Raw genomic sequence first — 14,369 nt, 5'->3', positions numbered from 1 at the left:
GTCAGTAAAGGGAAACCGGCGGTCTCCCGCCGGTTTCCCGCTGCCCCAAAGGAATCCTCCAAGCCGGCGCAGCATGCTGCGCCGGCATGGGGATTCCGACTCCCCCTCCCGCCATCCAGTTCCTGGCGGTTCTCCCGCCGGGAACCGGATGGCGGGAGGGGGAGTCGCGGGGCCCCTGGGGGCCCCTGCCGTGCCCATGCCTATGGCATGGGCACGGCAGGGGCCCCCGTAAGAGGGCCCCTAAAAGTATTTCAGTGTCTGCAAAGCAGACACTGAAATACGCGACGGGTGCAACTGCACCCGTCGCACCTTCCCACTCCGCCGGCTCTATTACGAGCCGGCGTCATCGTGGGAAGGGAGTTTTCCCCTGGGCTGGCGGGCGGTCTTGTGAAGACCGCCCGCCAGCCCAGGGGAAAACTCGGAATACCCTCCGCGGTCTTACGACCGCGGAGCGGTATTTCGGAGGGGGGAAGCCTGGCGGGCGGCCTCCGCCGCCCGCCAGGCTCGGAATGAGGGCCTTAGTGTCCATTAGGTATCCAAGTTAGGTCTGGAGGGTGAGAAGAGAGAGTGGAGTGAATCAGGTAATGTGTAAAGTCTGATAGGAGGCAAAGGGACGACCAAGTGGTCAGTGTCCATTGACTTTACCTGGAGCACAGTCAGACCTTTTGTTGAAAACTTGAAAATCGTAAGAATAATGGCTAAAATATGTGATGTTAACAATGTGTAATAAAGATTATAAAAAGAATGTGATTTTTCATAATTGTAGAGAAAAGGCAAAGATTCTTGCTCGAGGTTATAAAATCTGAAATAATTGAGGAAGAGAGAGTGCGAGATCTTTGTCATATTTTTGATATCCGATAGAAAAACTTGAAGTGTCCTGGGAGTGGGGAAACGTCAGTGCAAATAAAACGGGACAATTACAATTAGATGATATCAAGATTAGAGGAGGTAAATAAAAAACCCTCATGAGTGAGAGTGATCATTCCCTGCGGCAGGAAGTAAATACCCTTGATCTAGTTTTAACATTTCAATGAAAGCCCCCCTAGACGCATTTTTCACAGTTTTTTATGAGTCTGGAGTTTTAAATGAAGAAAGGGACGTTATGTCCCCAAGTGCCACTGTTGATAATTCTCATTCATAATTCAACCTATACTGTGTTAGGTAAAAATCTATTTTGTCCCCTATAAATGCACCCACACTTGGCATTGCGATAGAAGAAGTGCTATAGGTTTCGTCTGACAAGCAGAAAATACAGAAATATTGTAAGCAATGGTACAGAGATACTAAAGACCATGCTCACCCATGGCCTAAGGAAGGGACATTTGATGAGGACATAATTGAACATACATTGACTTACATTAAATCTAAATATCAGAAGAAAAAGAGAAAGAAGAGGGAAGCTATTTTGTTGTTATGGCGTTTTTTCTGCGATAGAAAAACAAATATAAAATCGACAATGTTAGAAAGGACAGTGACACAAGCTCAAGAAATATCCACAGAAGGCGCTCCAGAGGGCCCCCACCGTATGGTCTCTACCCTATTCGGCCAGCGGCCGGATTTCAAGATCCAGTATGGGTCAAATTTGAGGAAGGTGAGACAGAGGTGAAGGAGGTGGAGAGAACGCCTAGCCTAGTCCCGACAGCTCCTCGGGCAGAGCATGAACAGAGAAGAAAGGGAGGAGCAATACCTAGGGTGCAACGCACTGGAGAACGGGCAGACAGATTTGATAATGTTGAACCTCTTCGAGGGCAATGGACTACGGGGCAGATTATTCTCAAATTAGGAGATACATCTGCAAATACATTGAGAGAGGCAGCAGGAGAGTGGATGTTGGGGGAAAGAGAGAATGAAGAAGATGTAGAAAGGTCACAATAAGATAGATATTTAGAAGAAACAAGAAGGGAAACAGGAGCTGAGGGAGCAGTTGAGGATTGGGATGACGAATCTGATATCAATGAGGGCACAGAAGGGAGAGACAGAAGCCTGTATAACTTTCAACCCTGTCCTATACGAAGGTTACAATTAATAGCTTGAGACTTGGGAGAAATAAAGAGAAAGTCAATTCTAAAAACAACCAAATTAAGGGTGTCACCTATTGAGATGATAGAACAAGAGTAGGGCAGGTATTTTTGCCAACCCTTTTCAGATGAATTAGCAGAATGGACTGAAAAAGAGGGGAGAAAACAAAGGCCCTGACAGGGGTCTTTCTAAACCCTATAATTTAGCCATAGCAGAAGACTGTATAAGACTGGGACAGGGAGCCACGGGTTGGGATTATCCATACATGCAAGAATGTCTTGCAGTTTGGGAGATGTATGCCGAAGACAAACCGACTGAAGTGATATGGTTAAGTCGTAGGTTAACAGACTCCACGCCTATCACTCAATTGCCTCTCATTTTTAAGGGAGGACAGGCACCAACATATGTGCCTTGGCCACAAAGGGACAAAGAAAATTTAAAGAGAGCACTGCCCCCAACTGTCTGAAGATGCAGGAAAATGGATAGAAAGTTTTGCAAAACATACTGCTGGAGTGAACCTTGCTCATGGCGATGTCAAGAGTTTGTTGAGTTCTCTGGCAGTAGATGAGGTAAATACTATATTTACGGGAGCAGGACTTCCTCAAGTTACACTGACAAATACACAGTTTGATGGATCTTCCTTTAATAATGTTCGCCAGCATGTTTGGGATGCGCTGCAGCGGATATATCCAGATAGGCCAGATATCGGAGCTCTCATGGCAGAAAGTATTAAGCCATCTGAGGACATTGCAGAATTTATTACGAGAATGAAAAAACGATGGATACAGGAGGTAGGATGTAATTGAGAGAGTACGTGAGGAAGATGGATCGATGGTGTGTTATACACCTGGTGTTACGCCAGGTAGGATATTATCTCTCATAACATGTGAAGAATCTAGACAGCAGGTCAGAGCAGTACCAGCGAACACAGAGGCTTTTTTGAGGGGCATATATGCTCTGATAGCGCATACACCAGGGCTGCAGGGGAAAACAGTGCTGTTAGCGAAATAATTAGTGTTTACACCATGCCAACCGATAGACCCATTGGCAGAACGAAAAATGGTACTGGACATATCAGTTCTTGAACTTAGGCCAACATATGCAGTGCTCGTTGCATTTGACAAAGGACAGGGAATGTGGGCATCAATAGTGTTCACAGATCCCAGGGTCAAATTAAGAGATATTTCAGATGACGAATTGTTCTGTGAACAACCTTTAATTGGAACAATTGTGTTTGAAATGGACATTTCCCTCAGAATGCAGGTGCAGTACAGGAAAGTGTCAAAACATGTGCCAGAGGCAACAATAAAAGAAAGAGATTTGGCTAAGGTACCGGAAGTGTAAGGACACAGGGACCCCATGATGTGGGATTGATTAAAGGAGCTGAGCCTGTTAAAATTACATTGAAACCTGGAGCCATATTGCCCAGGATACACCAGTTCCCTCTGTCCAAAGAAGGAAGGTATTCTACCGACAATTCAGGCGTTACTTGAGCAAGGAGTGATATATGAAAGATCAACACCATGAATTACGTTGATTTTCCCGATAAAAAAAGCCAAATGGGGAACTTGGAGAATGATTCCGGATTTACTCTCTCTGAACAATATTGTAATTCAGGAGTTCCCTGTAGTACCCGATCCTTCGGTTACATTGACAAATATTCCTAAAGATGCCACTTTCTTCCCGGTAATTGATTTGAAAAATGTGTTTTTCAGTATTCCATTGCATATCACTAGCCAATATTTGACCGGATTCACATTTAAAGATACACAATATTGCCATAGTAGGTTTTCTCAAGGTTTTTGCGAGTCCCCAAGTAGTTTTAATCGGACAGTTAAAAATGACTTAGTGAACATTCAATGTAAAAGTACGCTTTTACAATATGTGGATGACATTTTGGTTTGTAGTGCCACTGAAGATATATGTAGAGACGATACCATTAGCCTCCTCTGCTCGCTTGCAGACAAAGCGTATAAAAATAAGTTGAGTAACGTGCAGAAAGAGGTTCATTATTTAGGACAATTGATGTCTAAAAATGGGAGGAACGTGACACCTGACAGAATAGAAAGCATAAAGAATATGCCCAAGCCAACCACTACCAAACAGATGCAGCAGTTTTTAGGACTCTGTAATTATGTGAGGTAGTGGGTGTTTGATTATGCTACATTGACAACACCGCTTCTCACTGCATTAAAAGGAGTCCCATGCGACTGCAAATAAAATACATTGAACAGATGAAGGAGAGACAACATTCCTGGAGCTAAAGTAAGTGATTATGAATGCTCCAGTGTTAGGTACACCTGATTACAAGAAAAAATTCTACCTCTTTTGTCATTGTAATGGAATGACTATGACCGCAGTATTGACTCAGAAAACATCTATAGAACATAAGCCAATTGCCTACTACAGTGAGCTGCTAGATCCTATCATGAAGGGCCACTATCCATGTGACCATGCCCTAGCTACAGCAGCATTTGCAGGTCAGAAGAGCACTACGATCGTGATGGGATCACCTTTAACACTGTATGTAGAGTATGCGGTATTCACTATTTTGCAAAAAGGCAAAAGCACTCTCACGACTCAGAGTGTATCTGGGTACATAGTAATACTTTCATTACCATCTTTGCAGGTGGTTAGATGTTATAGAGTTAATCCCTCGACATTCTTTGCACACAAAGTTACTGATGACAAACAATTACATGACTGTGCCAATTATGTGCCAGAAGAAGAGAGTAAGGTGGGAGAAGATCCCATCCCGGGGAGCCTGCAGCTTTTTCTGGATGGATCCTCCTTCATAGACCAGGAAACAGGGATTAGACATTCAGGAGCAGCAGTTGTAAAAGCCGAACAGCAGGGGTCGTCTGACACATTGCAGATAGTGAATCAAGTACCATTACCCTTTCATTTTTCAGTGCAAGCTGTGGAATTAGTGCCTATTACTGAAGCGTTCCAACATGCTGAGGGATTTGAAGTTACGATTTATTCAGATTCAGCATATGTTACTACTACTGTACATTCAAGCATCCATAGGTGGGAGAGGAGAGGATTTTTTAAATCTGATGGGTCTCCAGTGATGCACAAAGATTTATTAATTAATTAAGGTGGCGGTAATAAAATGTGCGGCACTTACAAACAAGCAAGGCCTTGTCTCCAGGGGTAATGATCTGGCAGACTGGGCAGCAAAGTAGGCAGCTAAAACATCTCCAAATTATATACAATCAGAAGACAACACATTGGAAATGATAAGCAGACAACAGAATGATACTGAATTACCACTCTCTTACACTGAGACAGGACAATTACATTTATGTGAGTTGCAGGAACAGGCCCCACTACATGAAAGGGAATTGTGGGAACAGCGAGGATGTATATAATCACCAACAGATTTCATTAATAGAAAGGAAAGTACTGGGAAACCTGTAATGCCACACGTTTTGTTGTATACAGCGCTCAAGCAACTGCATCTCTTTGCGCATATGGCTAAAGAATATCTTCTAGCTATGTTGCAGGCAGATTGGTTTAACCCACATTTATCAGAAATTATTACAATGTATATTGCTGAATGTGCAGTATGCCAACAATACAGCCCAAGACCTACATTGAAAGTTATTACATCAACAATCCACAGCCCAACAGGTTCATGTAAAAATCTACATTTAGTTTTCATTGACATGATCGATAGATGTAACAGTTACAGGTACTTGATAGTCGTGGTCTGTCCTTTTTCAAGATGGATCGAGGCAGGACCATGTGTACATAATGATGCTAAACTAGCAGCTAATTGTTTGATACGAGAAGTAATACCTAGATGGGGAATTGCAGAAACGATCCGCTCAGATAATGGCAGCCATTTTGTTAATGCCATTTTTCAGCACATTTGCACCTCTCTGGGGATAAAGCATAAATGGTCATCTGTCTATCATCCCCAAAGTAATGGTATATTGGAACGCCTTCACGGCCTGTTAAAAAACAAACTAAGTAAACTGTGTGCTACATTGCATAAGAACTGGTTATACTGCCTTCCATTAGCTTTGTATGCTCTTAGAAATCAGTGAGAAAGTGATCTTCACCTGACACCACATCAGATAGTGACAGAATGCCCTATGCTGACTCCTTTAACAATAGCAAACTAAAAGACAGATGCTCACATAACTGCTGAAGTTTTGAGGGGAGGAAATGAGAGGGTATTTGTCTCAGTTGTTGAAATCTGCTACGTTCTTCTCTAAACAGGTGACGCAGCAGCAGAAGTGCACCATCGCAGCCCAGCAGATTAGTCCAATTCCTGTGGGTCAACACGTTTATGTACGAAACTTTGTGAGGCGATGGAAAGACAGCAAGTTCGAGGGGCCTTATCCCGTCACCCAGAGCACCCCCACTGCATTGAAAGTGGAGGGCAGGAAACCGTGGATACATTTGTCGGACATTCGACTGGCCCCTGCTTTGTGTCAAACATCATCATTGGGACAGGAACTTTTGGAGGAGAGCTAACAAAAGGAGAAATAACATTGTTCTTTTTCAAAGAGCGAGTGAGCACCATATTAGCTCAGCTAGCAGACCTTTTTGGACCGTTGTATTATTTATTTATTTTTGTTTATATTCACTGCAGGTTTGAAGTGGTATTCTAGTTTATCTAAAGTATGAAGTTTAAATATTGTGCGTTTGAAAAGAGAGACATATAAACATGAGAATATGTCTCATGTAATACACCACAGGTTGTCCCATAATGTGTGGTATCAGCATCTGACAGAAGTAGGGATGCAAAGTACTAATGAGTCTTGTTTAGTATGTTCTTTAATGCCACATGCTAGTGATTCAGATAAAGAAGTATCTTCTAATGTTACACAATGTCTTCTCCACCTTTTCCTGTGTAGAATGAGGGCACGGATGCAACCTTCACAAGTGCAGCAGGGAACATTTTTAGTAAACATTACACAATATGAGAAAGAGGTAGCTGACATAACAAGTATTCTGACTGACCGAAAGGAAATAGAACTAAAAATAGAAGCAATGACGAGGACAGGAGCTTTAAGGTACAAGGGGGATAGGTGGAAGGGTAGAATACTAGGACAAGGATTCCAAGGGGTATCACGATCTACTCTTCTATGTAAGGATTATGCAGCAACCCCTAAGCCCTATGACTGTCAGGAGAGATCTTATCTTAGAGTAGATGGTTTAGTATATGTCCATGGTCAATGGCACCGTGGAGCGGTATTTGGATGTAGAGCTCTCTCCTTATGGAGAGGGAGTTGAAATAACATTAACACCCAACAGGATCGTCAGGCTATATGAGATGAGAATATACAAAGTTTAACCTGGGTAGAAACGCTTTCAACTCTTCGAATGGGTCGAACACCTAGTGTTTTCTCCTTATGTTTTAAGGGAAATGGAACAGTTTCAGTAGGAACAAATGTCAATTGCATCAGCATAAGATATAATGATGATATGCAATGGGGCACCTCCAGTTTAATGGACTTGTATTGGGAGTGTGGAGAACGGCTACATACGCGACTTCCTGCAGGATGGAATGGTCTCTGTTCCTTAGTTACTGTGCACACCCCTCCTTAGTGATTCCAGGAGTGGATGTTTCAAAGTTACACGATCATCCTATGAGCAGTCCAACGACTTTGTTACACCATCATCAAAGGAGAAGAGCTGCTGTATACTTTGGCACTGCAGCATGGGCAGATGTTCCACAAGAATATCGATTGCTCAATGATGCCCAGCTGTTTTTTGGAAGCATCCTCCCATTCATTCAGGCTAAAGCCACTGCTCGTTAGTTGCAAATAACTCATTGGGAACTGATGAAAGCCATCAATGCAACGGAAGATGGTTTTAATGCAATCAAAGAAGAGCTACGGGCAGTGTGAGTGATGTGACATAGATATGTGTTAGACTTGATGACGGCAATGGAGGGTGGGGTTTGTGGCAAGATCAGTACGGTGTACTGTACATATGTGCTGGCTAACGATGCAGACAATGTGACAATAACAGAGGCTATACAGACTTTGCACAATCTGCAGAAGAAAATGGTAGAAGAGGGGCGTGCCTCCAATGAGTGGTTTCCAGGCTGGTTTTTGTGGATGCCGTCCTGGTTACCTGAATTTCTTAAAGGACTTCTTCCAATTCTTGTGATGATCCTATTGGTATATTGCCTTGTTTAGGTTATTGTAGGGTGTTGTTAGACCGGTAGTCAGAAGCTGGGATGAATGTTTACTAATAGGGTAATTAATAAAGTGTGGAAGGAGAAGCAGAACGCATACACCAAGATAGGTACGCTGAGTAGGAAAGTGAGCAAGTAGTTGAAAATTCAGCTAGAGGGTGGAATGTAATAGGCCTCAAGAAAACTACAGAAGGCCTACTCTGCTCAACACACGACCTAGAAAACAAATGTGCAGAAGTGTATATGATCCGTGAAAAGTACAGGCCTCGGTTTGAATGCAATGGTCACGTAAGGATGCAGGGACAGAAAGGAGAATGAGGAGAGAAGCCATGTACAGGGTAAAAGCAGTCAGAGTCGGACTTCGCATGCCATAGATAATTTAGAAGGATGCATACACAAAGGTGGTTTTTGTGGATGCCGTCCTGGTTACCTGAATTGCTTAAAGTGATTCTTCCAATTCTTGTGATGATCCTATTGGTATATTGCCTTATTCAGGTTATTGTAGGGTGTTGTTAGACCGGTAGTCAGAAGCTGGGATGAATGTTTACTAATAGGGTAATTAATAAAGTGTGGAAGGAGAAGCAGAACGCATACACCAAGATAGGTACGCTGAGTAGGAAAGTGAGCAAGTAGTTGAAAATTCAGCTAGAGGGTGGAATGTAATAGGCCTCAAGAAAACTACAGCAGGCCTACTCTGGTCAACACACGACCTAGAAAACAAATGTGCAGAAGTGTATATGATCCGTGAAAAGTACAGGCCTCGGTTTGAATGCAATGGTCACGTAAGGATGCAGGGACAGAAAGGAGAATGAGGAGAGAAGCCATGTACAGGGTAAAAGCAGTCAGAGTCGGACTTCGCATGCCATAGATAATTTAGAAGGACGCATACACAAAGGTGAGTCTGAGCCACTTTCTGATACCAGGGTTAGGAGAAGGGGTAAATCGTGACAGGCTGAAAGGGAGACACGATACTAGATGTTTGTGTTTAAAGGCTGACAGAGAGTGGGAGACAGACTGTAAAACGTCAAAGTCTAGTAGATGTGTAGGGAGATTGATAGAGTTCAAAAGGTAGGATTGAAGGTCACTGTGTATGTAGGAAGATATATATATGTATTATATCTGTTATAACTGTATTTTGGCAACAAGCAGTCAGATAGCATTTAAAGAATGATGGTCTTTGTTAATTGTAAATGCTATAAAGGAGGTGGAACTCAGGTGTCCACCAACAGTATAGAAAACGCTGTTTGTAGAGCTGAGTTGAATGTGGCTTCAGTTACAAAACTGTGCTGTACTCCCGGCCGTATTTTATTTACTTATAAATATTCTCAAACATTATTAGAATTGTGTCACTTCTTTCTTTCTGACAAAAACTCGACCACAAGGGTCATGATTTGAATAGTGCAGCAAGTGCAGTGGCACAGGGGGCTAAAGTTCTAGAAAACCCACTAAACACTGATTATTGCTGTATTTTACTACTGAACAAGCAGTCACAAGTGCAGGTACCTTGCAGACACTAGGTCCATGATTTGAATGGTACAGCAACTGCAGTGTCACAGGGACCAAAAGGTCTAGGAATCCCACTGAACACCGATTATTGCTATTTTTGACTACTACCCCCAACTCGGAACCAGCTATGGCCAATATCTCCCCTCTCCCTAGTGACCGTCTGATGTCCCAGTGCTCCCTGTTGTGCGGTGTAACCACCTCCTCCTCCACCACTGCCGCTGTACTTCCCAACCCTTCCTCTCTCCCTCGCGGGCTTCCTCCCTCCCAGGCTTCCTCTTCTCCTCACTTAGGACTCTGGCATACCCTAAAAGTGTATAGATCACCTTATATCACAATATTGGCTGGTTTTATAAAAAGCACAAAAAAATTCTATAAAGTATTTCAGTGCTTTATTAGAGCACCAGTTATCTTGCACAAAGACACTTTTTTATAGCACTGGGGAGGTTACATGATTTCGCCAGAATCACAGGATGTTGGGCCAACGCGGAGACTCAAACCCAGTTCCCAAAGTTGGCAGCTCTTTCCGTTACTTCACAACTTTATTATAGTCATCTGTAACATGTCCAAAAACCATTGACAAAGACAATAGATTTTGCATAGGTGAAACCTACTGGCTTTGCCAATGCTTGTTCTTTATTATTGCATATAATATGCTCTTGCGATACAGACCTTCAGGATGTGGGCTGTACGAAAACGTCTCCAACATTTGATTTTACTAAAATGCTATTCAAGTAGAATAGCAACACCGGCCATTCAAAAGCTGCATGTAACTGACTTGCCTCTTAGTTCACTATTGAATTGTCAGGGTGGGTGGAAGAATGAAAATTTCAAAATTCATGTTTGAAAACTATTCCTTAAAAAATACTAGCACTGATTTAGTCTGATTTACTACCACTACTAAGATGAAACTTCTGCATGTGAATAAAATACATTTTAGGAAATTTTAAAGAGACTTTTTCATATTTTACACATTTGTTGCAGAATGTCTTTAAAAATGAAGGTGGCCCTAAAGTTAACTGTGCAGGAATTAGCTTTGTTTCACGTCAATTGACTTGTAAATAACTGCTTGCCCGTTTTGAACAGGGAGCCGCATGCAAAGGTCAGGTGTGCGCTTGCAGCCTCCAGACTATTGATCTACAGGGACAATATAGTATAGATTATACAGCAGTGATGGCTTCAATGCAGTATAGCTGCAAGTAAATACACAAAATGCTATAACGCAGTCAACACCTGCTGTGTTATAAAGCTTTTTGTCTTTACTTTCAGCCATTTGCAACACGGCTAAAAATATTGGCAAAATCTATAGATCTAGCATAGGAAAGACCTATTGGCTTTGCCAATGCTTGTTCAAATGGCATTGAATTCCAGAGTTTGGCTTTCTGTAGAGAGCATGACAACACAGTGCATAAAAGTGATACAATTAAGCATTGCACAGAAAGCACACAACAGCCCTCCTCAGCTTTCCCAAGGATCAAAGGCACAAATGTGACATCATAGTGTGCAGCACCATAAAGCTAAACAGCATCCACTCTTCACTCTCACATGGCAAATTAAAAAGCAAACCTCCTACCCAACCACACATGGCACATACTTATGGGTAATGGTTTCCCCACACAAGGGTCCCTACAGCTCCTTACAAGCACCAACTACAGATTAAAAGCAATGTAATTCACATGAAACAAAGGATTGATCCTAGCCTTACACAAAGTCAGTATTCCAATGTATCAATGCATAGTTGTTATAACCATTGCATGTTACATATACCTTACAAAAACAATTAAAAGTTCACCATACTACACAATATAAGCACTGTAACATATAGATAACAATATAACTGATTGGGTTAATTGGATTTTAAAATATACCTTGATAACAAGAAATTCAGATCAAGATTTAAACACAAAAGACCCAATGGGTTAATGGCCTAAGCCTAAAGAAGTGGAGGGGCCAGAGCTAGCTGTTTGCTAAAGTGCCAAAGGAAGCGGAAATCAATCATGATCGTTCAAAACAAGTTCTGAAAGGCTCAAACCAATTGGGAGAGCATTTTTTTAACATGCAAGAGGAATTTAGTAGCTCTAGCGCTAGCTGAATGTTGTGCCCATTTAAAAGCGCCATCACGGCTGTGCGACAAGTTCTAATTCATAGGGCTTTCAGTAGGGGATTGTTCTGCTTTCCTGCCCTTATCTCATAACCAAGCTTACAGAACCTCTCTGGAATGCACTTCTGAGTTTAAAGAAGACATTTATTGTTATTAATTCTCCACCACGAGGTTCCTGAGAGATGAAATTAGTAGATTGGAAGCACACGTTCAACAGTAGTCGCAGCAATGAAAGCAAAATATATCAAAGTACTTCTCAGTTGCAATGTACACAGCAAATATAGGTGATTATATTATAGCATAACTTTAAAGCATAAAAGTCCAAATTCATCACCATATCGGCAAGGCTGTAGGGCCTATATTCAGCTTCATCTTTCTGGGGTCTGCAAGTTGATGACTCCGGTCAACTGCGAGAAAGAGATTTTCTACCCAAACGGGAGACAGGCAAATGACGTCTAGCTCCTGTCTGAAGTCAAAGCAGATTCAATCTACCACTGCTGTAGCCCAGAGTCATCCTTAAAAGCAAACTCAGTGTGAGAACAGAAGAACCCTGGAGAGTGGCCATTTCTCCTGAGCTCCCTCCCTCTCAGACTGGATTGCAAGGTAAACACAAAATCTACGTGCTCTTATCAGCTAAGGTCTGGTGTGAAGAAAACAGCTTGGTCCATCTTGTGTAAAAACACAGCTTGGAAAAACACAACTCATCTGCAATGTCTCAACTGCAATGTCTAACCCCACGTTAAAGGCAATAGGCAGCTAACCTAAATATCAAATGTAATGTCTAATGTCATGTCAAAGCCAATAGGCAGCTAAACTGAATACAGAATGTAATGGCTAATGCCATGTCAAAGCCAATAGGCAGCTAAACTGAATACAGAATGTAATGGCTAATGCCATGTCAAAACCAATAGGCAGCTAAACTGAAAACAACATGTAATGTGCTACTGGTGAACATTGAGCAACTATTATGCGCAGTGGTGAAACACAAAGTCATTGGTCAAACACAATTAAGAGCATCACAGGGATGTAACAGTTTTTTTCTCATTGTAGGACCGCCGGACAAACACCTAAGAAATGTAAAATACTTTTAGTCAACGATCCGCAAAGGCGGCAAGAAAGGTCTGGCCAAGTTTGCTTCCACGATGGAACCAAGTCCTTAGATGGGAAAACACCCATGCAGATTTGAAGAAGAGAATGTTAGATGGAGCCCGCAAGATGGGTTGTAAGATAGAGCTGGGGATGCCAGGCAGTATAGATGTACAAGACTGACCAGCCATGGTTGTGACTCCCCATGTCTGCTTTGTCACTTGTCCAAGAATAAAGTTTAAAAGCCTTGTCAAAAAATCTTTTTAGCAGAGGGAAAGCGGTGTTGATGTCCCATGCAGCCTGCAATTTTAAGATAGTCGAGGCTTGTCTGAGTATAGATGAGAAGCATGAACTATAGTCAGGTTGCAGCCCGATTTCCTTCCAGCATAGGGCGGCCAACATGTTAGCGGAAGCAGATCTTAATTTCCAGCACATTTTTATTATTGTCCCCCAACGGATCAGAACTTGATGAAACAATCAAAATTCCAACCTCACCTGAGCTTGAGATGAATGCTTTGGTAGATGGAAAATGTGTTTAAACAAGACTGATTGTAGGCGGTTAAGAAGAGAGGTGCACGCCCTTTAAGTAGCTCTAATTGGTAGGTTAATGATGGAAGAAATTTTGCTCTGATAACCTAGAAAAGATAACTCTGCAGTGTACTACCCAGCTTTGTTTGTAACTGTGAGAAAGAAAAACGTAGTTTATGAGCCACCCTTCATATTTTCAATAAGTTCTCTTTGTAAGTTAAAGTTTCGTCCAGCGTTATGCCAAGATGTTTGTAATGTTTGACCAGCACATTGTGTTTTGCAGCAGCCACCCATTTGTACTTGATGCGACTGGTATTATGTGTGCCCAAAAAGCAGATCACTTTGGTCTTCTTGTGGTTTAGTCCGAGACCCCACGTAGTCAGGTATTCCACCAGTTTAGTAAATAAATGCTGGAGACCCAACTGTGTCTGGCTGAAGAACACAATGTCATTGGCATATTGTAGGACATGCACCTGTTCGTTTGCTAGTGTGGGGGTCGCTTGCCACTTCTTTTAATCTGGAGTCAAGGTGTGCCATATAGATGTTAAATGGGGTTGGAACGAGCACACACCCCTGTATAACATATTACACAAGGGGATCGTCTTGGTGATTCTATCGCCATTTCCAATTTTAACCTGGACTCAGGTGACTGTGTGTAGGTTTCTGATTACATCTTGCAAATTCGGTAGTATACCCCAGCTGGCCATTTTTGACCGTAGGTTCTGGCAACGGCACCTTACCACAAGGGGCTTTTAAATCAATGAAGCAGGCATAAAGTAACGTGTTTTCTCTTAGCCTTTTCAGTGAGAAGGGAGTCCGCTAAAAGATTGATTGAGGTATTAATTCCTGCCCTAAAACCTGTCTTTGTTTTTAGGATGATGTTGGAAGTGGAAGTCCATGCTTCGAAGTCCAACAGTAGATTAGAGGCAAAGATGTTGGCTTCCACATCTATCAGGGCAATTAAACAGTAGT

The sequence above is a fragment of the Pleurodeles waltl genome, chromosome 7 (genome assembly GCF_031143425.1).
Source record: "Pleurodeles waltl isolate 20211129_DDA chromosome 7, aPleWal1.hap1.20221129, whole genome shotgun sequence".
Taxonomy (NCBI): Eukaryota; Metazoa; Chordata; class Amphibia; order Caudata; family Salamandridae; genus Pleurodeles; species Pleurodeles waltl.
Note: the sequence above shows the minus strand (reverse complement) of the source record.